Source organism: Equus przewalskii, chromosome 11 (assembly GCF_037783145.1).
Source record: "Equus przewalskii isolate Varuska chromosome 11, EquPr2, whole genome shotgun sequence".
In the NCBI taxonomy this organism is placed as follows: Eukaryota; Metazoa; Chordata; class Mammalia; order Perissodactyla; family Equidae; genus Equus; species Equus przewalskii.
This window is the reverse complement of record NC_091841.1, coordinates 7,019,188-7,044,773: the sequence shown is the minus strand read 5'-3', so window position 1 is coordinate 7,044,773 and position 25,586 is coordinate 7,019,188. Positions and strand designations below refer to the sequence as shown.

Sequence of the window (25,586 nt, the reverse complement as noted above, 5' to 3'; positions counted from 1 at the left end):
TTATTGTGCATCAAACCAAAAGAGAATCCAGAGAAATGATTCAGCTAAGTTTTGAAACAGACAAAAAAGAACTATTAAAATATTGGGTTTATTTTTATGATTACCACATGTTAGTTGAAAAAAAAGTGTTCAAATAACTATTCTTAGTTATTCTTGTTGCAGTGAGATGGCCTAGTTACTTCTAACCCTGCTCCTTGTCCTGGCTGTACGCTATGGGACTTATTGGCTATGTCTCTCAGATTCCCAACTGAATTGGAAGTACCTTCGGTTTATTCTTACAGCTTTAATAAAATAATCTGAGTTTTATTGCTTGTCATAATATTAATTGTAATATTTATAATGGTATTTGGTTCTGGTTATAATGGTATTTACACAGTTTTTATATGCATCATCATATTTAACTCCTACCTGAAGCCTGTGATACAAAGTTCATTACAGCCATTTGGCTTTTGATAAGGAAATGAGAATGGGGGAGAGAGAGAAGGAAGGAGAGAGGGAGAGAGAAAGAAGGAATAATGTCTCATAGCTACTAAGCCTAAGAGACTTGACTTCTAGTTCAATGATTGTATTAATATAATGACCCAGTTGGTTTGTACTCATACTTTTAAAAAACTTCAAACTTAACAAACCAGCTGAGATTGTTCTAGCATAAAAATATACCATGACTTAGACAGATGATGTTATTTGTAACAAACAAAGGCTTAGCTATCTATACCTTTTGAGGTTATGGGGGTCCACTCTCAGGTTTTCTAAAAATTGAAACCAAAACTATATGAAAATCATATATATATAACCTATGACATTTTTCTTTATTCCTCCTCAGTCTGAAACATTCCCCAGAAACAATGATATCCTTAGAATTTCTTGGTCTACTATATCGCAGACAATTTTAAATGCCTTACACCCTTCTAGCAGGAATTACTGACCACAGTTTTGATGAGAAAAATCTACCCTCTGGCTCTTAAAAATAATAGAAAAGTGGCAACCATTTACCAAAGATTGACATTGGAAGAAAAGATTTTGGCAGTAATCAGCTTTTGGGATTTAGGATTTAGATGGATTTTTCAGAATAAGCTGAAGGCAAACAGTTGCCTAGCTAATTATCTGGACAAAAGAAAGGCAGATAAAAGGTGTTCCAAATTCTTCACAGCCACACCACAGGATGAACAAGGCAGCCATACCAAGGAGACTTTTCTCCCATTATGACCGAAGTGCGCTTCCTTTGGGGTGCCTAAGTACGGACCATTCAAGCTATCACAGCGTCTTTTCACAAGTGCTAGTTTTGAAGCTGAAAAGGGTGGACAGAACAATATAATACACCTATTCTTCTGGAAACTGCTTTTGAAGGAAGGTGACTGAATAAACATGACCAAAGCAATAGGAACCATTCCCTGTGGGTAGTCATTGTTATGTACAAAGAGAAAGAGTCCATAAGGAGGTAGGTGGGTGCAAGAGTTTGTGTACATGCGTGGACAGACGTAATTCAATCTTCTCGAGTTAGAAGAAAATATTTCCTTCCTAACGGTTTTTCCTAAATCCTCAAAGTCAAGTATTAGCATCTGCATTTTTATCAGCCAGTATGACAATGCTCTCTGGATTACTAAGAAAAGAGCCAGAAGCATAACTAAATTGTAAGCACCGCCTTTTATGGAAACATATTGAAAGAGTTATGTTAGTGAAGACCAAAAGCCTTGCTCCTGCGCCAATGGCCACAAGGTCAACCTACGCTGCATTGTTGAGTTAGAAATATGTTTAGGATGATCCACAAGAAGATTGCTTACAATTATTAGCCTTTGATGCCGAAACGTTCATGAAAAATTCCCTAAGCCTTGCTGAGTGTGGTTGGAAGGGTTAGATCATGCATGACGCTCATTGCCTACTTCTGTTCCTTTGGCCGAAGGTCTAAATTAAATTAAGTTAAATGGTTTACTTGGTGCTTTCTTATGGTGAGGACGAAGCTACATAAAGAGATCTCATGGAAAGGAGTGCCAAGAAAAGGCGTGCATTAATCTCTAACGCCTTGGAAGAGCTGACTTAAGACAACCACCCAAGGCCTGGAGTGAAGTAAGGAGAGATATATCCATCATCAAGTGAGAAATAAACATCATCCAAGGAAGAACCTGAAGAAGAAAAGGAATCCAAAGACAGGAAAGTTAAAAAAGATATTCTGTACTTACATAAAATCTCCAACTCTTAGTATCATATTTAGTTTCCTGGATTTAAGTACATATAATTGTTTTTCTTGTGGAGAAGTAAAATTGAAGACACCATGGACACTAGTAGTTGGAGGCACTAAAAAAAAAGGCGTTTTTGTCTACTTCAATGTTTAATTATTCCCCAGATCCAGATTTATTCTTAGGTGTGTATTTTCATTGAAGAAGTTCAATTTACAATAGAATCCTGAAACACTGTAATATGGCCTTCTTGTAAAAGTTGCCTCCCAAAGAAATGTTTTTATCTTAGAAGTTAAAAATAGCTTTTTAGATGTAGAAATTTGTTTCCCAAGTGCTAGAACTTTTCTTAGAGTAAGTCATGACATTTACGTTCTCTTTCTTTCTTGTAGGAAGAAAACTAGTAGACCATTTTAGCAACTGGGATTTGAGGAAAGTGAGGGAAATTCAGAATACACATTAGTATGTTCTTAATACTGATCTACTCAGTGAGTGATGCTTTTAAGCTGAATTTAATGAAATAAGGGCAAATTTCTAGTTTTATTCAAGCCATGAGTATACAGCATCCTTGGTAGAGGGTGTGGTCCTCGTTGTCAATATAAACAAACATTTCTCGTTCTGTGCTTACCATGAATGTGATACAATGGTGCTTCTCCATTTCTTCAAAGTTAGGTGAGGAAATACAACTCGTTTTCATAAACAGAATATGACTGGAAGTAATACATGTTGCTACTTGGCACAAACTTCTGAAGATGAGTATCACTTGCCATATTTTCTTGCCCATTCAAGGGTGAGTATGAAATCACCTGTCAAAGTAAAGTTTTTGTCGCCTGAGACCTTGAGAGAATACAATGAGTTATGCCCTTTTGCCAATCTGCAAAGTACCTACTGTGTGAACAAAAAGGTTTTTTTGGTTGTTTGGTTGGATTTTTTTTTTTGTTGTCACAACATAACCTAGTCTACTCTGATTAACTGATTACAACAGGGAAGGATTTAAAAACCTTCTCCATACAGCACCAAGAGTGAATGGTAATGTAAATTATGAACTTTGGGTAGATATGATGTGTCAATATAGGTTCATCAATTGTAATAAATGTACCACTCTGGTGAGGGATGTGGATAATGGGGAGGCTATGCATGTGTAGGGGCAGAGGATATGTGGGAAATCTCTGTGCTTTCCCCTCAATTTTGCTATGAACTTTAAACTAAAAAGAAAAAAAAAAGAGAAAAGAAACAACTCTTTGTTAGTATCTAGCATAATATTAAGTTGAGGAAGTTATTGAAAGCAATCTCTACAGGGCAAAGAATTTGCTCTGGACATCTATTCATGATCAATAATAAACCATGTTAGTGTCCTTTCAGGTTTTGACACTCCACGTGACGTAATAGAGAGAGAAGTACGTGAAAAAGTAAGAGACAAACTAGCTAAGAATGTGCCCTCCTTGTAATGAGACCAGCCTTGTTCCTGACTTAGGTCCTTTACACTTGCACTTCTCTCTGCGAGGAATGCACTTCCCCCAGATGTTTGCATAGCTGGCTCTTCATCATTCATGTATTAGTTTATATATCACTCCTTGAGGGTAGATTTATGGACAACCCTATCTAAAATAGTCCCTTCTCCTGTCACTGTCAATCACATAACATCCTTTATTTTCTTCACAACTCTTAAGCCATCTGAAATATTTCTATGTATGTTTACTGGTTTATTGGCTGTCTGCCAATAGAGATTGGAGATTCCATGACTGCAAAGATGAAGTCTCTTTGGTTCATTACTGTGTTCCCAGCTCAAAGAACAGTGACTGATATAAAATAGGTTGTCATATATTTTTGTTTGGATAGGTAATTAGAGACCTCCAGCCAAACCAGATTAAGAAGGAATGGATTTGCCCTCATTCTTTAAACAGTTAAGACAAACTCGACAAAATATTTGAAAGAATAGTTTCATTGGACGATAGTCATCACCAGACAGTAATCCCTGAGGGCAGGGAAATAAGTGAGGTAAGCCCTACTGATTCCACAGCTCACTGCATGGACAGAGTTTCTAGGCCCTACAGTAGGGAGGGGGAACTAGATGGGGCCCAGAAGTCACCCTGAGTTGAAGAAATAGAGGTTGGAGTCCAATGAGGCCAGCCCTCTAGACTGCTCAGGGCAAAGTACTGAAAGGGTGCACTAAAGAGTGAGAAAGCTCTGAAGATCTTCAGAATGTCCTTACTCGTCTTCATCTAAGGACTGATCAGAGGATGTGGGTGAGGAAACTACAAATACCAGGTAAAGAACCACCTGGAAGAACAAGAGGAACCGTCCCCAAGATTCACATGTCGTCAGGAACATTTTATGTTCCCACCACTCAGAGTCGGAAAAAATCCCATAACACCTGGGGCATCAGGTAGAGTATGCAGAGGGCATTGCCTTAGTAGTGGGAAAAATTATCCTTAGACTAAAGGCTCCTCTGATCCTGCCTAACAAAGCCTAAAAGCAAGCAATGAAAAAGCTCAAACTTCTTCCACAGAACTGTGTTCCATAACAAACGTCAAGAATAGTTAAAAACAATTAATATCTAACAAGATAAAATGAAAAATTCCTGGCATACAATCACAATTACCAGGCATGCACAGAAGCAGTAATCCATAACCCACAGTGAGGGGGAAAACCAATCAACTGAAACTAACCTAGAAATAATGCAGATGAAAGATTTAGTAGACAAGATATTAAAATATATATTTTAATTTTATTTTGTATTTTCAAGAAAATTGATAAATACATAGGCATGTTAAGGAGAGCCATGGGAGATATAGAAAAGACCCCAAATGAACTTGCATAGATGAAAACTATAATATTTGAGATAAAAGAATACACTTCACAGGACTAATAGCATATTTGATGCTACAGAAGAAAAGATTAGTGCACCTGAACACCTAGCAATAGAAAGTATCTAAACGAAACAGAGAAAAAAGACTGCAAGACTAAAGATCAGGGTATCAGTGAGATGTGAGACGGCATTAAGTGTGAAGCTGCCTAAGAGACATGTAAATTGGAGTCACCAAAACAGAGGGGTGGGGACAGAAAAACTATTTGAAGAAATAACCCCTAAAACTTTGATGAAATCAAAAACTCACAGATTCAAGAAACCTAGTGAAACCTAAACAATAGAAATCTGAACAAAACCACAATCAGGCACATAATCAAATTACTTAAATAACAGAGGAAAAGAAAGAACCTAAATGTAGCCAGAATAAAAAGAAACATTATGTCAAAGGGATAATACCAGTGTTTGTTTTTTTTTTTTTTTTGAAACAATGAAGGGAAGAAGACAATGGGCCAAATACTTTTTTAGACGTACAAAAACTAAAAGAATTCATCACCGGCAGCTCCAAAGCATGCTAGAGGAAGTTCTTCCAGTAGAAGGAAAACGATACCAGATGGAAAGCTGTGACTACACATATGAATGAAGAGCCTTGGGAATGGTAATTACAATATGAAGGTAAATATAAATGTTTTTCTTATTTTTAAGTCATATTAAAAGGTCAAGTGACTGTTTAAGGACAAATAATATCAATTTATTGTTGGGTTTATAAGAAATGTGGAAATGAAATGTATGACAGTAATAGTACAAAGTCCAGGGGAGGGGAAATTAATGCATACTGTTGTATATTTATAGTATATGTGAAGCAGAATAATATTACTTGACAGTAGGCTGTGAGAACTTAAAGGTATAGACTGTAAATCTTAAAGCAACCCAGCCCCAAAAAGAAAGAAAGAACATAAAACAAAGAAGTATAGAAAATAAACCAACAAATGAGATAAAATGGAATTATTAAAAGCATTCAATCCAAAAGCAGATAGAAAAAGATGTAAATGGAAACGAAGAACAGATGAAACATGTAAAGTAGAAGTGGCAAGATGGTAGATTTTAACCAAACCTTATTAATAATCCCAATAAATGTAAATGGTTCAACCATCCCTAATTAAAAGTTAGAGATTATCAGATTGGATAAAAAAGCAAGACACAACTATATCTCGCCTAGAAGAAACCTGCATCAAATACAAAGAGACAAACAGGTTAAACGTGAAAGAATGCAAAAAGAGATAGGTTGCTAACATTAATCCAAAGACAGATGCAATGGCTATATTAATGCCATGTAAAGTAGATTTTATAAAAAGGAATATTACCAGAGATAAAGAGAGTTACTGAATAATGATAAAAGGTTAATTCATCAGAGGACATATTAAATCTTCGATGTTTATGTACCTAGTAACAGAGCTTCAAAATGCACAAAGCAAAAACAGACAAAATTGATAAATAAATCCACAATTACAGTGAAGAATTTCAGTAGTAGACTAAGCAGACAGAATATTAGTAAGCGTATAGACAAACTCAACAACATGATCAAACAACTTGTCCTAATTGACATTTATAGAGCACTTCACTTAACAACAGCAGAAAATGCATTAGTTTTAAAAGCACAAGAACATTTACCAAATTAGGCCATATTTTTGGCCACAAAACAGTTGAATCGAACAGAATTCAAATCATACAAAGAATGTTCTCTGATCACAATGGAATTAATTAATATTAGAAATCAATAATAGAAAGACATCTGGAAAATCCTCAAATATTTGTAACCTAAATAACACACTTATAAATTAACCATGGGTTATAGAAGAAACTGAAAGTAAAATGAACAACGTCTTGGACAGAAGGAAAATGAAAACAGACATATCAGAATTTGTGAAACACAGCCTAAGACGTTTTTAGAGGCAAATTTATTGCAGTAAAAGCTTGCAGTAGCAAAAAAGATCTCAAATCAGTAGCCCAAGCTTCTGTTTTAAGAAAGTAGAAAAAAATCACATGAAACGTAAAGAAAATAGAAGAAAAGAAATAAAGATAAGAGCATAATCAGTGAAATAAAAAACAGAAAATCGATTGAACAAAAGCTAGCTGTTTGAGAGAATCAACAAAATTAATAAACCTCTAGCCAGACTAATTTAAAAAAAAGCAAAATCACAAATTTCTAGTATCAGGAATGGGAAGGGTCACCATAGATCATATAAATATTAAAAAGATAATAAGGAATTGTTGTGAATTGGTAAATAACTAATAAAGTAGTAGTTTGCACTGCAATTAGCAGGCGACCTCTACATGGGTTATTGTTAGTTTATGTAGAGGCTGAAGTTGAAAACAGGAGCCATGATCAATGACCTGATATATTAAGTGTCCTGTCTAGCGTATTTTCACCAAAACAACAACAAAAAATTATCTAATACCTGAGGTTTGGAGGGAGCTGTTAGGTTCTCGCTAGGGATCAAAAAGACAAAAAGAAGTCCTTTGAAGGTACATATTGTGTATATAAAATAAAACAAGTGTTAAGTGATATCAGTTAAATAAGTATTCTCTGGATTGATGAGAAGCAGTCGTTACAAATGTCCAAGCAGACCGCTTGAAGAGATTGATCCAAACAGCTCAACATTCATGCTAGAGTTATCTAAGCTTTCAATTTCTGGATGTAAATAAGAAGGGGAAATTATCTGAGAAACACAATGATGTCCAACCCTTAATAACTGGTTAAAACACTTTAAATAAAAGATCCAAGCTAATTTCAAGATGTAATTAATAAAAATTTAAAGAGATGGAATGATAGAAGTAATCTTTTAGGCCAGTAAACTAATCCAAAACACTTGGATTGCAGGCAAGCCAATTTTACAATAAGCCAAAGAGGAAACACATGCTAACCTGGGTTCACGTCCTATGCTTATGTCATAGCATATGATGTAGGCAGCAAACAAAAGCACGAGGACATGCTGTAAGTGGACTGTGGTCAAAAGAAACATGGATACTGACATTTTCACTCGAGAATTCTAAGAGGAATTTGCTCATAGAAATGCTGGTGGGATCCTTTCGTACTCCATATTGACTGCCAAGAAATAAAACATCCATATTAAAGTCATACGTTTATCTACTGTTCAGGGTAGCTGTTGACTCAGTACCCCAGATCAACTCTGAGAGTTTGGAATTTTCCAATAATGTGGATTTAGGTGCATTTCTTCTCTCCTAATCTAAACACACTGTTCAAAAGTCCCAGACTACCCGGGCACTTTTTAAACATTAAGGTGTTCTAATGCTAACACCTACTAAGAGAGAAGTCTTTTTTCGCAGTGTAAAGGGAAGGACTCATAGGCGCCCTTCTTTCCTGGAGTTCATATATACCGTGTGTCAGTCGCTATAACACACAACATTTAGAACCAGGGACTATTCCTGATATTCAGCTTTCTCAGAGTGAGGGAGGAGACATATTGAATTTGAAACAGAAATCAGATTTCGAAGAAACCTTCCTTCAACTTTAGTATAAATATTGTTCAACCTACTCTAGATTCTTAGGATGCTGGATAAAGAATGGGCACACCAGTGAGCTGTTTAATTCTTTATCTCACTCATTTTGTATCTGACACATTTCTTCCAGAGACCCGGAAGGAATTTATATGTAAATGATGGTCTGTGGTTTTTTGGAGGAGGTCATTGAGAGGACACAACCACCTGGTGGCCCGTCAGCTGCACCCAGACAATCAGAGGCTCTCCCTCTCACCTGTCCTTGGAACGTACGTTCGGCCACGGTTCCCACAGCTGGAGCCATTTCAAGGATGCCGCCTTGAGAAAGTTGTTGAGACCATCTGGATTGTATAATGACTGAACCCAATTAAGGCCTCTATTTAAACTTTTAAGATTCTGGCGGGTGTGTGGAGATCTACTCATCTCATGGTCACCTGAGAAAAGTCTGTAAGAAAATTCCCTCTCCCGTGAAAACCGGCACCTACCAATCAGGAATTATCTGCCTGTTTCTTCGGGCTTTCCTTGCCCTCTGTGTACAGGGGCCAGCTTCAGGTTTCACCTGGGAAATGCCTGTGACTGCAAACTAACAGCGGGACCATTCTTGGTATTTTTTTCCCTTGGCAAAGTATTTATTGAACACATAACAATTCTTTGATGAGATTCAATATCCAGACACCCATTTTATTTTATTTTATATTTAATTTTTTTAAAGATTGGCATCTGGGCTAACAACTGTTGCCAATCTTCTTTTTTTTTTTTCTGCTTTATCTCCCCAAACCCCCCCTGTACACAGTTGTATATCTTAGTTGCAGGTCCTTCTAGCTGTGGGATGTGGGACGCCCCCTCAATGTGGCCTGATGAGCTGTGCCATGTCCGCACCCAGGATCCGAACCCTGGGCCGCCGCAGCGGAGCGCTCGAACTTAACCACTCGGCCACGGAGCTGGCCCCCAAGATGCCCACTTTAAAATGATAATCTGAGTTGCAATGATAATCTGCTGAAATCTGTCCTGGAATTACTGATTTAGGAAGTATCCTCGGTTTCCTGGGGCAGTTTTGTGCATTGTTAGTTATCTAGATTTTAGTGCTTGGAGGTATTGTTGGCTTCAAAGCAAGTCTTGTTGGGGAAGCAGTAAGCTGCCATCAGATTTTCTTTCTAAATATTCTGTTTGAATCAAAGTGACTTCAGACAATTCATCAAGAATGTGATTTCCCTGTTTTCGTGAGTCTGGGAGCGTGTACATAATTGCATGAAAGTATTTGCGTATACAATAAACTTAAAATCTGGTCCCATATTACTCAGCTACAGGTCTACAAAAACAATATCAAAACAGCTATTTGTAAAAACAAATTTTAAAAAATCTCTCAACATCAAAAGGATTGACTAGGTGATTCTACTTGTTTAATTTGGTGGCCAAAAAGACAGAGCTAACATAGTGAGAAATAAAGATCTAATTTATTTATGACGTATGGAATACTTATTGATTACTTATTATGTATCAGGAAGTATGCTAAGCACATAATGAATATTAATTCATTCCAGTTCTCATAATAATCCTACTAGGTGCATATTAATATCCCGCTTGCAAGTGAAAGAAAAAAAAGAAAGAAACGAATACTTGCAGAGATTAGCCACCTGATAGAAGGTAGAACAGAAATTTGAAGCCAGGTCTGTCTGGACTCCAATGCCCAAGTTTCTTTTTTTTTTTTTCTCCTTTGTTCTCCCCAAATCGCCCTGGTACATAGTTGTATATTTTCAGTTGTGGATCCATCTAGCTGTGGCTTGTGGGAAGCCGACTCAGCATGGCCCGATGAGCGGTGCCATGTCCGCCCCCAGGATACCAACCAGCAAAACCCTGGGCTGCAGAAGCAGAGCCCGTGAACTTAACCACTTGGCAATGGGGCCGGCCTCCTGCCCCCCAAGCTTTTAACACTATCTTTTACTGGCATTTGGGCCAATTCGGGCTGGGAATTGGTGGGTACTACTTAATTGCATTTAGATAAATAAAGATGATATGCCAGGTTTCTAAAGCCTTTCACTTATTAACATAAGTAGACATAATGAAGATCAATCAAAATTCTGTATATATTTTGCCTGTGACACTGTTTATTAATAATGTTCAATTCCCTAACATGAATAATTCTTTTAAACTTATTTTTATAGGTATGATCAAGATATGATCAAGAATTATTGCTTTACAATGGAAACCTTAAACATTTTCTGTATTAATTCTAATCAACTAATTTACTTCTTCCCACTTACCTGTATTGTAGTGTTATCTCGTAGTTTCTCTATTACACACAAGAAGATGTTGAATGTTATATTCTAGAGAATAAAAAATTATACCTCCTAGAAATGTTAGATGCAGAACTAATGTTAGTGATGTAGCATTTTTTTCTTTCAATATTAATAACAGATAATTACTGGAGTTATATAAGATAGTGATTTGAGAGGCATGTTTGGAAAAAAATAAAAGGCAAGTTGTTCTCCAAGTTCTTATTTGCACCTTTAAATTTGATAAAAATTCCATGTTTCAGGGACCGGCTGGTGGTGTAGTGCTTGGTTCCTGTGTTCTGCTTCAGCAGCCCGGGGTTCACAGGCCCGCATCCTGTGCGTGGATCTAGCACTGCTTATCAAGCCATGCTGTGGTGGCATCCCACATAAAACAGAGAAAGATTGGCCCAGCTGTTAGCTCAGCGACAATCTTCCTCAAGCAAAAAGAGGAAGATTGGCAATAGATGTTAGCTCAGGGCCAATCTTTCTCACACACACACACACACAAAATTCCATGTTTCAGATTAATGTTATGAATTTTACTAAAATCTGTGTTTACTAATTTAGACAAAACATTTACAGTTGTTGGTAGGACTCTTTTACATGTATCCTCTTTTGTGACATCTGCTGGCAGTAGCTGGCATTACAATGCTGCATAATTTACCCTTACCTGCCTTTGCCAACTGTCCCATGTGTACACAGATAATACCAATTGAATTCACCTTAAGGAACTCACTGAGTACCCTTGATTAAGGAAGGGGTATTGTAATATGAGACCCAATCATACAAGAACAAAATTTAACCCTCTAGAAGCTGAGGAATTATTCACTTGGTATAGTATGCATACATTTCCTTTCATTGCTTAGTGCTAAAAGAGATATAATACTTATTTTTTCCCTGAAAACTCCAGTCATTTCATATAGGAGTGTTATGTTTGGTAATGCTATTGACAAGTGTCAACCAATCCTCCTAGGGCCAAAATGTCACTCAGACATTCTCTACAATTTGATAGTTACGTGACAAAAACTGTGTTAGAGTAAACTGTGAAGGGATGGAGTCTAAATCCATATTAAAAATGAATGAACGGTACCCAGATCCTTGCACACATCAAGTGCATGGTTCTGAAGCAGAATGCATGAGCAAACTTTTTATATTACCAGGAATCCATTCATCCTCCGTCCCATCAGTCAAATTCAGATACTTGTTGCCAGCTCCAAGATTTATAGGCTGGAGCTGGTTTTTGAAATTGCTTTGTATTTCCATTTAACAGCTAGGGCAGCAGCATGTTAAAATTTTGCCTTGGTCTCCTTGGAGCCTATTTATAAAGCTAATTTGTCTCCCTGGACATTTTTTTCCCTCTCTCTCTCATTCAAATGCCAGCTCCAGGCTTCTAAACCATTAACCCCCCTTTTTTATCTCAAACAAAATACTGTCATAGACGATGTCGTCGCAGGACAGTGATGATTCCGATGATATAGTCCTCCGAGGCAGCATGCAAACCATCTCGCCTTCTGGCTGGAGATGGATTCACTGGCCTCCCTGCAGACACGCAGGCACATACACAGAGCACTGGGAAGTGCACGTTTACTGTACTGCCTGCCGACTGCCTTGAAGAAACTGTAGCTAACCACCTTATTAGTATTCTTGCCTCCACCGTGTCTCACTTGCAGCATCAGAGGGCTGAGCAAAATGCAGTAGAACAGGGACAGACACAGCTCTGGCAATCATCTCAATGCAGGCTGCCGAGTGTTGGGGGTGGGGGATGCAGCACATCAAGATTAATAACCTTGCCATAATCCGGGGCACCCTGCAAGCAGACACCTCTGCTGATTGACCCGCTCCTGGCTTGATGAATCTGCCTGGGGTAGAGGGATCCGGAATCTGCCTCGTCCTGGGGGCCCCCCCTGATTTTGGATGTTCTTTTGATTCTACACCGATCTGGGAAGGTAACAGGGAGCCGTACCATCTGCAGCACACAGCCGCTATTGGAGGTTACTACTGACAGTTTTCATTACACTGGTTTGTGTGAGTGTGTGTGTGTTTGTGTGCGTGTGTGAGTGTGGGTGCCTGCTTTTGCGTGAAAGAGAATGTGTGAGTGTCCGTGAGTGTGTGTGTTTGTGTGACAGCCAAAGCAGGTATATCGTACCGTAGGAGATCTCTCAACAGCGTGAAATATTCTCTGGGTCCTTGGGCTCACAGTCTGAAGCCCCCCAGCTTTCACCACCCCTTTCTCTCCTCACTCCTCCTCCTCTTTCTGCCTTTGATGAGTTTTTGGCTTACTTTTTGGCGGAGTCTCTTGGACACGTTTTGGCTGGTGCTGGAAGATCAGATAAATGGAACCTTTGAAAACTGATTATTTTTCTCCCGTGTGACTTTAAAAAAGAAGAAGAAGAAGAAATAGAGTAGCTCAAGACAAGCTAGAGGATTTTAAATTTTCTTTGGTGAACTTTGAGGATCCATAAGGGTAAGTCACGGGACTCCTTAAATCTTAGTCGTTGTTTTCTTTTGATGTTTGTGCGTTCTTGCTTGTTTTTGGAAATCCATATGCAGTTTATAAGCGCATTTTTAGAGATTGTGATGCTCAGAAGAACTCAGTGTGTGGCATTTTGGGGCTATTTTCATGCCAAGGAGATTATTTCCATTTGTATAACCATCCCCCATCCTTCCTCCCATTTTTATACCTCTTATTTAGCTAACATTTTCACAGTGAATTCTACATATATGAAATCTGGAAAAATTACTTCCAGCTTTCTCTCTCTTTGAAATACTCTCCGAATTTGACCTCACCCCCCCCACCCCCCTCCCCGTGCCCCGGGAGAAAAATCAGAAAAGCTTCTGGCCGAGGCTCTGAGTTAGAGGGAAAAGTGTGTCTGCTGGGAGACTGAGGGTGGGGTTGGGGGGAAATCCAGACTTTTATGATAACTTAATAGTAGACTTTTTTTTTTCCATAGGGCTTATTTTTTTCTTGAATAGTTAAATCTGTTCTGGAGAGTAGCGAATGTGTGGAATACAGAAAAGCTGTTTCATCAGCTCTTAATTGGAGCAAATGGGAACAAAGTGGAAATTGTTTAGTATTTTGCACGTCTTTTTTTACACTGATTCTCTTGCTATTGCATCTCATTAACCTTTCTGAATGCGGTGCCCCCTGATTAAGCCTAGAGTCTCTCATTTTGAAGCATATCCTTGCCCCATGGGACCCCTAGAGAAGGGAGTGCAGTTGCAAATTGCTCTTAATTGTCTACTCTTGGCCGTAAAAGCAGGCAAGCAGCGTCAGGAATTCAGGTGACTTTAGTTGAACATCTTGCCTAACTCAGTCCCTTAAGTGTTTCCTGGTGGTTAGCTGTGCTTTCTTTTTTTTTTCTTCCTTTCCCTTTCCTTCAAAGTAAAATGTAGATAACATTTTACTTGTTTTCAACGCGAGGTTATTTAATTAAAGCAAAATACCATTTCATTGTGATAGCATCTGTGTTCCTATCTCTGAGTATTTTTATCTCTGCCTTGGCATCACTTAGCTTCTCCCAAGAAGTGCAAATCACTTGTAAATATATTTCTAAAATCCTGAGACCCCAAGTGCAAGCAATAGAGCTTCAGTCTTCCTCTGTCAGGGCATATGGATGGTTTATCCTAAAAAAATGGTGATATTTCATGGAATGTTAGCCAACTCAAATGGTTACTGTGAATGTATTCATGGAATAGATCACAGGTATGTTAACTAGGCAAAGGAGAACATACCTAGTGTACCTAGGTGTTTCTCTCCAAGTATTGATGTTTATATAGATAGAGAGATGGTGCAAATGGTCACATGAGATTTATTCAGAGCTAACTGACTGGGTCAAAGATTTATGAAAACATCCAAGGTAAGAGATGTCAAAGATCGTACTCAAATCATTAATGCTATTTCTTTTTTCTAAAAGGGTTTCTTGAAAATTCTGAACTAAAAAGGAAAAAAACGCTTAAAGATGAGATTATACTCTGATATTTCTATGGTCCATCCCTGCCATCTGTCTAATGTCTTTGCATAGTGGTATTAGAGAAACCGGTAAAGGATGCCCCCCTTCCCTTTTGTAACTGATACTTACTCCACACAGTGCTCTTGGTAAAAATACTATGGGAAAACTCTCTCCTGTCAGTATAATTTATGATATGTCTTTCTTGTCAACTGTTTCTGCTCATCTGTTATGCCGAGAAGGGGATTTTTTTGCCTTACCCAGAAAGGGATTTTTTTTTTTTCAGTTTTGAATGACTCAAACATAGGAAAAACCCCAAATAAAATTTCATTTTGTGTGTTTGGAGAAAACAACCTGGGACTCATGAAACCTGAAGGCCAATGTAATAGATGGACAAGAAACACAAAGTTTACTGTTCTAAGGAGCGAGCAGAGCCCTGATGCTCCAGTGCCAATGGGTTACGTCAGGGGTGGAAGGTTCCCAGACTCTGGCTGGACCATCACCATTGCTTAGGTTGGTCAGCTCTTCATTAACCTGCAGCTTTGGATAACCAGTACCAGATACAGAGGCCAGTATTTTACGTCATCTATTTTGTGTTAGGACTGTTCTGAATAAAGAGAAGCCCTTTGAAAATGCCGTTCTGGAAGTTGGCAAATTACTGCCTCTTTTTATCAAGGCTATTTAATTTTGACTGTTCCTTCTCCCATTCCCATTCTCATCCAGTGTGGGTATATTTAGACTTGTAGTGTTGGTAAAAATTAATTGCATAGATTATTCTCAACACCATCTTAAAAAAATAATAAAGATAACATCTTGCCTTTTGTGTATTTAGGATTTAATCATTGTAATGAGTGAATCTTCTAGCAATAGCAACACTTTCATTATCACTTATTTTAGGCTAATAATAGAAGTGGGGTACAAGCCAACTCAGGATTTTCTGATTACAGCTCATGCAATGTGCATAGCTTCTCGCTGATATCTCCAGGTTCCTCCTAGTTTTTGTGCAACTGTAACTTTGTGTCTTTATCATCAGCTCAGGTCAGAGCAAGGGTGAACAGCTTTCAATCAGAACTGGCTCCAGATCCATGGCTTTCTTTTGTCTTTTTCTAGCTTTGTTTTGTGAGAAGAATGTTTTGGACTTTGACAGGGTTGGTTTTCTTGCTTAGTGAGTTCAGAAAAGAAAGGGGAAGAGAGGGAGGGAGTTTTTCATTTCAGTAGGGGTAGTGAATGGGTCAGAGTGGACAAAGAAAAGTCTGAAGTCGCCCATAAGAAATATATGCAGAGTTACATTTTTTTTTTTTTTTAAAGATTTTATTTTTTCCTTTTTCTCCCCAAAGCCCCCCAGTACATAGTTGTATATTCTTCGTTGTGGGTCCTTCTAGTTGTGGCATGTGGGACGCTGCCTCAGCGTGGTCTGATGAGCAGTGCCATGTCCGCGCCCAGGATTCGAACTAACGAAACACTGGGCCGCCTGCAGGGGAGCACGCGAACTTAACCACTCGGCCACGGGGCCAGCCCCCGGAGTTACATTTTTAAGAGAATGAATTGGCAAAAGATTGCCTTGAGTTTATTTGGGGAGAATAAAGGAAACTCCAAATCCATCTCTATTTTGTTCCAGTCAGTTGGCCAGCCTTTCCGTGGGTCTTTGCTCCACTGAGCCAACCAGGCCCAACACTCTCCAGAGTGTTTCTATGTTTTTAAGACCCAGGGCACTTAACACATGAATGGCTCTTTCCTTCTGTAACAAACAGAGCTAACAGCTGGAAAGTCAGCTGCTGAGAACCTTTAAAGGAAGCCAGAAAGATCGCCCAGTAAGTTGCTCTTGGAGCTCTGGCCCTGGAGGTGGGTGAGGACCAGGAGGACTGAACTTGAGGTTTTGATTGCTGAGTCATTACAACAGCCTGGAGCTGTGTGTTAGCACTAAGAACTGATGCTGACATTGGGGCTAATGCTACTAGGCTAGAGCATCAGCCTACAGCAGAAAATGCAGACTCTCGGGATGAAGGAGCTATATTCTCTGATGACTGATGCATTTGTGTCTTCTTACTATTGTTCTTCATCACTTAAAAACAACATCTCAGGGTCCCCCAATAAATTACAAAAGAAAGGATGAATTAATTGAAGTGCAAATAGGACAGGGGCTTTGCAGTGGACTAAATTAATTCACTCAATTATCTGTACTGCCATTGGGACCACTCAGTAGTCACAGGTAAGATGGGGAGAGGGAGTAGCCCGGGTTTAGAATCAGGAGAAGGAAAACCCTGGATTGAGTATCAGAAGATGTCAGTCAAGCATTGACAGTGCTGCTTAATGGTCAAAAGTTACTCAAAGTCTCAAAACTCTCATTTCCTCCTATATAGTTTGGAAATAAGCATTCTTAACTGAGAGTGCTGTCGTGAGGATTATGATGAAATATTGCAGAATAAAATAATCTGTGATTATACATTCCTGGAGAAATGTAAGGTACTATGGTAATGGGGACCTCGTATAAGGTTCAAGAATCTACAAAATGATTTCTCCAGTATGATTTTAAATTCAATTGATTAAGCAGAACTGGTCTTTTCTTCAGGATGGATGATCAATGTTTGCATTGTTGTAATTTGGTTGTTTTCCCAAATGTTGACTATACCTCTTCTTAGTAATTTCTGTGGTATATTCTTACTTACATGTGGGTTTGTGTGTGTGGGTGTGTGTACATACATGTGCATATGAGCATGTATGCATGTCAAGTAATGGAGCACAATTTTGAATTCACAAAAAAATAGATAATATTTGATGACCTGAATCCATTGGCATTGGGTATCCGGAAAAGACAAGAAAGAGTTGGACACACTAGGCTTTTCCATGGGAATACAGACATCATTACAGAGTTTGCAGGCTCCAGAAAACTCCAAACTGCCATGAGGCTGTTGACTGGAATTTGAGTTAAACTTGGAAATTGTATCACTAGGATATTTATTTATAGTAATAACATAGGTCATGATGATTGTCACACTGAGGTATGTTTGGGGGACAGATAGACAAGGATTAAAAGGCTGGATTGGAGAGCACGATGGCAAGAGAATGTGTTAGTGATGAGCGCTGGCTTTGGACTTAGACACATTTGGGATCAGATACCTAATTTCTTGGAGCCTCGATTATCTAATTTGTGAAATAGGGACAATTGGTCATTCAAAGGGCTTCTGTGGTGAGTGAATAAATGATTGTATAAACAGCACTTGGTAAAACCCTTGACATAAAATTGAAATTCTACAGGTAATTCACATATATTCTCTTTCTCTTCATCTGGCTTAAGAATTAGGAAGACCACCCTAATTCAGTGTATTTATATAACTTGTGCAGGTGGACAAAAGCCCCAAATATAATCTGAGAGCTAAGTAAGACTGGAGAGGGAAAGCTGTACTGGAGAGAGAAGGCTATATTTCTGGAAATTAGCTCATTTCATGTACTATGGTTTCATCAGATCTTCTCTGGGAGCAACTAAAGTGCCCTTTCTAGATGTCACCTCATGTATGCTCACAACTTCCAGAATGATCCTGAATATAAGTAGTGAGAATCACGTGCACCCATCCATACGTGGTTGCAGAAACATAATTCAGATGTCAGCAAGTGATGTTAACATTGCTCTTTATCTAACATCTTGTTTTGTTCGCAGTTAATGAAAGGATACATATTTATTAAACCCCTACCAGGTACAAGCACCGTGACCATTGCTGTGGGGAAGGTAGACATGCTCATGTCTCTTTGCTGCAATTCCTGCTTTTGGACAGGGCATGCTGCAGTCTTCAAGGCCGCCCCCTGGAATCTGGACTTAAGAGTTAAACAGAATTAAGATTCCCCTGCAAGAGTCTGACCTACGTGGGTCTGTGTCATTGTGTATGACCTTTATTTAGTTAAAGAGCATATTGCAAAAGATGTAATAATCCTTGTTCCTATTCATGCTGAGCTGAGCTGTCAGTGATGAGTCCAGTTTGGCTTTGTTAACTCTGCATGGCTGGTACCACTTGACCCAGGTATTTCTGTTCTGCAAAGTCAGCCTTTTCCTGTGCATGAAGGGAGCAGCGTTTTGTCCTTCAGGTTGTGGGTTCTTTCTATCCTTATAATGAATGGATGACGTCTATTTTATGCCCTGCTGAGAAGGCAGACAAGATCCATGCTCGCTGCATTTTAAGGACCCGTTCCTTAAAATCTAAATCTAGTAGAGTAGAAAAGAGGAGACAGATGTCAACTGGTCAAAATAACAAGTTCACTGGCTTCTACCACAGCCTCAAGCATCAGGATGTGTGGTTAGAACACTACACTGAACTAAGGAAATTCTCTCTGTAATATACTGCCGATTATATTGCCAGCACACATCGACGCAATGTCATAAACGATAGTTTATTCTTCCATGTTGTCAACAAATGTGTTACATGTGCCAGGCACTGCAGTAGGTAAGTTAGATTATTTACTTATACTTCTCAAAAATAGATAAGACAATATTATTTCCATATTACAGATGAGGCAAAAAGTGATTCATTCCTTTGCCCCAAATTTGGAGTTACTTCAAAGTTCATGTATATTTTCTACTCCACGTGCTTTTTTTTTTTAATTTTTAGGTTGCAAAGCACATGCTCCTTCACACAAATCCTTGAGTATAGACAGTTCAGAGCAAATCTTCTCTCAATTTAAATCAAATAATCTTGTTCCCATAACAGAACTCACTCTATCAGTGGAAAGGTGTGGTCTCAGCGTCTCTAAGGGACTCTGAAGAGTCACCTCCCTGAACCAATGGGTCCCTGATACAGTATATCCTCAATACCACATTTTTGTGGTATTTGGCAGCATCGTAGCCTGATGTAGAGGTCTACTTAACTTTGACAATTACCTAAATCTTACTGGAATGATATCACATGGAGTGTTGGCAATGGTATAAAAGTATTACAGTTACAGGACTTGGAACAAAGTAAAGAAATGGAGATCTCTTCTGAACCATTAATTAGTAAGTAGCGTTGGCAGTATTTGTAGAATGTGCTTTATGGATAGTATCTCCTGATATGATCGATCGTCTACTCATTAGTTATGTAACTTTGCATAGACTATCTTTGTACCCATTTTTCTTTATCTTACCTTGCACCGTTGTTGTAAAAAGATTAAGAAAAATCATACTTATAAAGGTCCTAGAACAGAGATTGGAATTTAGTTGGTGTTCAATTCAAGGTATCTCATTATAATAATTATTATTTTTATTTACTTATAATAATTAGTAATAGTATTGATTATGATAATTTAGCAATCTCAGTTTGCATATAACCCTTAGTGTACTCCACAGTGCCAGGGGTTATACAAATTGTCACCTCACATGAATAAACAGAAAAGTGAATATCTGTGTGTGTCTGGCCATAAAAATAGGAAAGAGAGGAGGAAAATTATCTTTCAGCAATATTGATGTCAGCGGGGAACATGTTGATGGAAAAAGAGTGATTTGGTGCAGAGCATTCAAGGAAACTAGAGAAACAAAGAGAACCAAGTCAAGATTTCATGAGCTGAGCAATTCTTTGTAAAGTCAGATCTAAAATGCTGTTGAGTGTGGGAGTATAGCTCACGCTTGGCTATAAACAGGAGAAAGGGTCACATTTTGAAAGCTTTCTTGATGAAGAAGTAACAGTCTTCCTTTGACTTTGTACTGACAAAGAAAAAAGGAAATTCCAACTCTAGGTTGAAAAATTTCTCTAGCTTTTGTATTCAACGTAGATATTTCAGTGATGTTTTTATCAATTTTTGGTGTTCTAGCTGTTCCTTTTTAAATATATATGAGCAAACAAATCAGCAGTTTAAGTGTTTGATGGTAAACCATTCCAGGATGCGAGATTTAAATCCGTTGTGCAGGTCTTTTTGGTTTTTATATTCGTGTAGTAGGTAACAAGTCACAGAAGCTTGCTCAAGGACCAAGTAAACACACAATGATTCAGGGTGCACTTCTTTTGAAAAGTAAGATTTGAATTAAAACCTGTGACCGTATATACCCAGAACCTCGTAGATACTCAATATGGAAGAATTGTTTCAATAAGAAAAGTTTTTATATCAATTGAGACAAATGTTTGGATAACAGAGTAAAAAAATGTGTGAAGTGCAAGCATTTTGAACAATCATTTTAATAAAGGCAAAGTCTTTCCTGAAAACGTGAAAACATGCAAATGATTAGTAACACAAACAGTGGATAGGTTTGCTAATTTTTTTCCTGTTGGAGATATTCACTATGTATAGTGATAATAAACATACTGGATACAGAAACATAGAAGGATATAAAGCTCTACTCTCCCTTCTTCAAAAGAAAAGCCATGTTTATATGTGACTTTTGCTCAGGATCTTTCATCTACCAAGGAACCTAGACTACTACTATTAAACGTTAAACATTTTATCCATCAACCTGTTCTGATTCCAATGCCCAAAGTAAGAACAATATGCAAGTAGTTTTAAATTTTTCTGAGTGTCTCCTGACTGCAAATAGTTTCATGAACTGGAGTCTGTCCTGCTCACGAATGGCTGAGTTCTTGTGTTCATCTGGTCGATGCTTTCTCCTTTTTCTCTTTCCTCTTCCTTCACCTGTCTTGCCCATCAGCCAAGACTCTACTGGATGTGTCTTTGCCACTTCAACCTTGATTTTTATCTCTCCCATCACCGTAGGCACTGGCACATTTTTTTCTAAGCTTTCACTAAGTAGAATTCTCCCTATCTGGCACATGTTTTTCTCCCAAGACTCATTTGACTATAACCACATATATATACTGGAACTATATATATATTTCTACTCCTGAATCTTAGAACTATGCCATGGGTCTAGGTCAAGATGGCTTTTACATAAGTAAATCAGAGTTTTCAATGAATGCTCTTGTGGATGATAATATTTTCTTTTTGCTTCTGTGGTCATTTCAATGGTGTCATTTATTCAACATGTGTTTATTGAACACCTACTTGGTTCACTATTATATCAGAGTTATAGTGTGGAACACAGTGTTGTAAACATGTGATATTTTTCCCCTGAATTATGTTAATATATTATCGCTGATGTTACGCTGGCAAAGGAGAAATTAATTTGCTAGACAAGGCAGCATAAGGGTTCAGAACCAAAAAATGATGGAGTCAATACATACAAGTCAGAGAATGGAGTTATCACTGGGGAGTTTGTGCTTGAGGAAATTTAAGGAAGAAAGTGAGACTTGAGTTTGGCCTTAATATAATGGGAAGCAGCAGAAATTTTTCTGAAGAAATGGAAGAGATTAGAATTTTGCATATATCGGTGTAGACAGAGTAAGGAAATGCATCAACAAGTAGTTGGTGAGTAAGAATAAAGATATGGGGCAGGCCCTATAGAAGGCCTTGAAAAAATTCACAAAATTAACACGAGAGCTGTCATGTATTTAACACTATGATATTCCAAGTGGTATGCCAGGAACCTCACAGTTGTGAAAAGGGTGTATCATTATTCTCAGAATACAGATGAGGAAATTGAGCCTCAGATGACTTGTGATTTCCCCAAGGTCGTGAGTCGTCACATGCAGTACACGATGTCTGTCTAAATGCAGCTGGCTGCAGAGCCCAGGTGTCTGGAATCCTCGCTTTCTGGACTTTATTCTGCCAAACACTTAAGTCAGACACAGTGTTCTCTATTTTTCTCTGTTGCTTTTTAAATTTTTCTATGCTCTTTTAGGTGGAGATTGTTTTCTGTTTTGCTGTAACATTTTTCACCTTGAACAATTTTCCTGGACTCCTTTCCTCTTCTACCAATGATCACTGAAAAGAGAGCTTGGACACGGATACACGCAAAGACTCATCTATCTAGTGTCCTCTCTTTCTTTTCCTTGTGACGATCTGAAATCTGAATGTCTCTTTTCTATTTTCTGGAAGTGAAGCTAGCGCTTTATACAGATGGTCTGTCGGACAGACAGATGGTCCAAACCTCTCTAACGGTATGTTCTAGAGGGAAACGTGTCTATGAACTGCCAGCTCAGAATGGAACAGCACTTAACATGAGCATGAAGAGTCCATAGAAAGGCTGCTCTCTGACCTTCCAGTCTTAAGCCCAATTCTTTAATTTGGAATTTTTAGAGATATGAGACACACTTTTTCTGCTGTAAGTAGATGGTAGTTTCTCTCTCTCAAGCCAGAGAGATGATAGTTATGCAACAACACATCTAGAAATTTGCCAGGCAGTTGCATAAGATGTCATTTTTCTTGGCCTACGGACTGGATCCAAGGTAAGATTCCAGGAGAAGCAAAAGGGAGACTGAAGACAGTCCGCTCTAATTCTGACCACATCCTCTACTTGTAGAACTAACAGAAGTTTTGCCTATCCACAGGAAGCCACTCAATCAGATTGATTCTTGGGTCATTACTATCAATCTCTGTGGGGCCAGTACAGAGTCACCTGCCAGGCTTCTGTTTAAATAACACCTGGACTCTCTCCCCTGATGAGAGCAGAGCTACTTGATTCAGAAACGGCAAAAAGACTAACTTCCTCTCCCTGTCTGGGCTTGAATATGGTTACAGAAAAAGCTGCCCCCTTCAATATCTATTTTACACTTTCATAACACCTCCCATCGTGGGTAGTGATTTCCAGGTGTGGGGAGGAGGACATCTTTCCCTGCTCCTGCCATCTGTCCTCTAGCCTTCATACCCAGCGGAGGCCATAGAGGATGCAAAAAAATCAGCGTCAGGCAAGAGGTCCTGTCTCTGACATTTACTCAGACTATCATCTCCCTTCCTGGCTTGCTAGAACTTCCTGATTTCCTGCTTCCTTTTCTCCGGTTTCGATACCTTTTGTTTTATACTCCACCTCCAAGTTTTCCAACATCTACCTCAGGCCCGCCTTCTTTTTTGGTGACATCTTTGATTGCTTTCAGATTTGCACCCTTTGTTCTCGTCTCAGTTCTGCACACTTACCTGATTTCAAGCCACCTAGGGCTTCAGATTAGAGGCATTGCCTCTGCTAGCCCCCCCACCTTGCAATATCGAGTTGCAGTTCTCAACTCTCCAGCCTTCTTGTAAGGAGTGAGGAGCAGATGATGCCTTTACATAATGACTCCAAGTCTTCTCGACCTGCAAACTCTAGTTATATATTTGTGAATTATCTCATTTCTCTGTCATTTGATGTAAGCATCTTTACAAAGGGGCAATATTCTTATCTGCCAAATTGGGATCATGATTACGACTAGCATCTGTTCAGCATTTACAATGTGTCTAGGACTTGATATTCATTATCAAAAATTTGATCCACCCCTCCGAAAAAACTGTGAAGTAAATATACAAATTTTAAAGATGGGAACGTTGAAGCTCAGAGAGGTTAAATAAATGGCCAAGATCACATAGCAGAGGTCTGTAAGAATCAAATACCTATGTTTGGCTATATGATAGTATGCTACCTTCTAAGTCATTTAAAAAATATGTAGTATCTTCCTTCACAGGGGAAAATATGAGATTTTTTATTTGGGTGTGTACGAAAAAGCTTTGTCAACTTTAAAGCTCTATGCAAATGTTAATTGTTGTTATGTTCTATCCTAAAATTATTTATGGATGACACCGCATATATTTATGTAGCTTAGTGTAACAAATAGCTGATTAAGGGGCAATCATTTCTCAATTTTAAAGCAGAAATATTGTGGATGCTTATGAAATAGAGCTCCAAAAACAGATGCGTGTAGCAGCCTGCTTGGTGTGTCTGGTGAAATACAGTAGAACCTGACTAAATTACACTAATGAGTTGGAGACCCATTACAAATTATCACATTTGCCCAATTAGTGAAGGAGTAACATAGAGAAAATGACTAAGAGGCAAAGCTGATATAAAGAGAAGATAAAACTTCAAGTAAGCCTAAAAGATGTTAGCAACACACAACACACACATGCACACGTGTTCACATATCCACACTCACACACACACACACACACACACACACACACAAACTCCTTTACTCTGCAAGAGGTGAAGTTGCTGACATTATCATGAAATATACAAGATGTGTACAATATGGCTGGATCTATGTGTATATTATGGATCACTCAGTTTCTCTCTCTTTCTCTTACAGGAGAGAATAATGAATGGAAGTTCACTGTTTTGAGCTTCCAAAAAAAACTATTTTATGTTTCTACCTGAATCCAAATTTGGTATTACAGTTGGAACATTATTATATAGTGGATTGTAGTGCTACATTTAGTTTAAATTTTATTATATGCTTTGAGGGTTGTCTTACCATCCTGAACACATCAGTAAGTATTATTACCTTGGAATCTTGTCAGTTACAGTACTTTTTAGTTACTAAGTTTTTTGTACAAGTCATTCTTCACATATTCTCCGGGGGCAGAGCCCTTGTTTCCCAAATTCGCTCAACAAACTTATTTTGGGGACAAGAATAAAAGGCGAGTTATCTACCAACCTCCTTGGGTTTCTAAAATCTCACCTTCTTAGAGCTCAAAGAATAATATGCATTTTAAATCATTAAATACAAGTTATTTTTCATGGGATTTTAATACTTTCAAAACAAGGCTTAGTAGAATTTATAATTAGAAACAAGACAATTGCTTAGTTACATATTTCATTTGTTTCTACCATTTATTGAATATTTATTTGATGCCAGTGACAGAGATGCACATAGATGTTGTTTAATTCTTGGTATAAACATATACTGGGTAATGCTACTATTATGTTTAATGTACAGATGAGGAAACTGAGATTCAGAGAGCTTAAGTAACTTGCAAATGATAATACAGCTAATAATTTTTAGAGCTGGGATTTGAGGAAATACAGGTCCCGATCAAAGGAACTTAAAGTCTGCCAAACATACGGTCACTTTCATCTCATGCTTTATGCTAAAATTATGGCTTCCAAGCCCAG

General features: G+C 38.3%; 1 protein-coding gene across 10 annotated transcripts in view; it reads left to right on the top strand.

Annotated features, from left to right (window-relative positions):
* The first annotated feature begins 12,367 nt into the window (after positions 1–12,367).
* Positions 12,368–25,586, top strand: part of LRRC4C (leucine rich repeat containing 4C) — a 1,166,764-nt gene continuing 1,153,545 nt past the window's right edge. For 5 of the 10 annotated variants that reach the window (XM_070563802.1, XM_070563800.1, XM_070563797.1 and 2 more), the window contains exon 1: positions 12,461–13,233. The gene's annotated coding sequence lies outside the window, so the exon portion shown is untranslated. Of the gene's footprint in view, positions 13,234–25,586 lie in introns of all 10 variants that reach the window. The other 5 variants (XM_070563809.1, XM_070563801.1, XM_070563805.1 and 2 more) reach the window with 2 other exon arrangements.